Below are 1,990 nucleotides of genomic sequence, written 5' to 3'. Positions count from 1 at the left end.
CTGGGGTGGGGGACTGAAACAAGGCCTCTTCCAGTCTGCAGCTGCTGCGTTAAATGACAGTAAAGCCCTAGTAGGAAGATCTAGTGGGAGACGGAGGACATGTCTATACCAGCGCAGGTGACGGATAACTATGAGGTGGGACTCCCGTGGGAGGCTGTCGGCTGATGCGTACACGTGTGCTGTTCTTCGTTGGAAACATGATGGTACCTTCTGATGTTCTAGATAGTTCTCAGGGCTCTACTATCAAAGCCAGCGATCCTCTTTGTCTGGATCTTCGAGAGGAGCCACGTTTCTGCTCCATACAGGCGAATGGAGAGGACTGGTGCATTGTAGATGCAGAGCCTTGTATTCTGAGAGATAGAGCAGTGGCACCAAAGGAGCTTCCATAGAGAGTGCATGACCCCAGCGGCCAGACCACATCTGCGGTTGATCTCCGGGATCAGATCTCCAGTGTTGGTTACTATGGAGCTCAGGTAGGCGAAGGAGCTGACGACGTCGGGGCCAGTATGGAGAAGGGGAGTATGGAGAGGGTGTTCAACATGCATCAGTTTGGTCTTCGCCCAACTCACCCGAAGGCCAAGCTTTGCTGATTTTCCCCTGTAAATGGTCAGTGCTTCCCTGAGCTGGTCGATCGAGGGTATCGTAGAAGACCGACTATCAGGACTCCCATACTCAATATCGTCTGCATACCCCAGAGAGTGTAGGAGTCCAATTCTAATTTGTGTATGCGGTGGTTTGCTGTCAGTGAATAAATACTATAGGCCTCAGTGCATTGACTTGCACAAGGGCATATAATGCTGCTAAGACTGCCCTGAATATAGGAGACAATAAATGTAAACTCTCCTCAACTTATTCTTATTTGAATTTGTTAGAGTGAATATATGAGTTACGTCCCTTGCGGTACAAAATGGCGTGTATTCTCGGAAGAATTTGTTTACAAAACGCTATATTTAAAAATAAAACAGTTATCCTTTTTTCATACGTATTTATATCGTATATGCATAAATAAATTAAAAAATAAATTCAGTTCAAAATAATATATAATTACATTTGAATTTAAATTAAATTTCATGATAGTTAGATATAAGTATCTAAATTTTACACCTTATAATCGCTGGGAGTTGTGGCGTGCTCCTGTAATCCAGCTACTCGGAAGCTTGGTTGGTTGGCCGGTTTGAGGATGGGAGTTCTGGTAGTCGGTCTTCTATGGCGATCGGGTGTCCGCGCTAAGCTCGGCATCAATATGGTGCTGGAGAGGGAGCTCATCAGGACCAGGTTGTCTAAGGAGGGTCGCTTCGGCCCAGGGCGGAAACGCAGCAGGCAAAAGGCCCCGTGTCGAGCAGTAGTGGGATCGTGCCTGTGAATAGTTGTCGGTTGGCAGCCTGTTCGATACAACTGAACACCAATCTTTTTTTTTTTTTTTTTCCATTTTAAATTTTATTCGGATAATTCTAAGCAGCGGTAGTAATTTACGACCCAAGTACCTATCTATGTTCCGAGTTCGAATCCTGCTGATGTACAGGCAACATCAAACTGCATAAGCATCTCCTTCTCGTTTCTTTTTTCTTTTTTAAAGATAGTCGGCTATGATTTTAGGGAAATTTGGGCTTTATTTTTGGCTGATCAAGTGATCACACACACGCACACACACATACGTACACACACACACACACACACATACACACAATCTCTCTCTAAAGAACATTTACAACTAAATTTCATTACTAAATCTTTAACGATTTGCATTAATATACATGTTTTTGCCCCTTCCGTTTTTCACCTCTCCAAAGCAATGTAATGAGTACCTGTCATGCATTGAGATCGATATTAGCAACTGTTTCCTCGAACTTTTCGTCATGTACCAATATTAAAAATTCATTATAATCAAAGCGGTGTATGGTAAGATCGATATAGTTGAAGACAAAAATACGTCACGGTATTTACTTATGTACTTTGACGTTCTGAGCTGAAAGATAGCCGAAGGGGATTT

Source organism: Octopus bimaculoides, chromosome 5 (genome assembly GCF_001194135.2).
Source record: "Octopus bimaculoides isolate UCB-OBI-ISO-001 chromosome 5, ASM119413v2, whole genome shotgun sequence".
In the NCBI taxonomy this organism is placed as follows: Eukaryota; Metazoa; Mollusca; class Cephalopoda; order Octopoda; family Octopodidae; genus Octopus; species Octopus bimaculoides.
The sequence above is the reverse complement of the archived record's forward strand: the minus strand, read 5'-3'. Positions refer to the sequence as shown.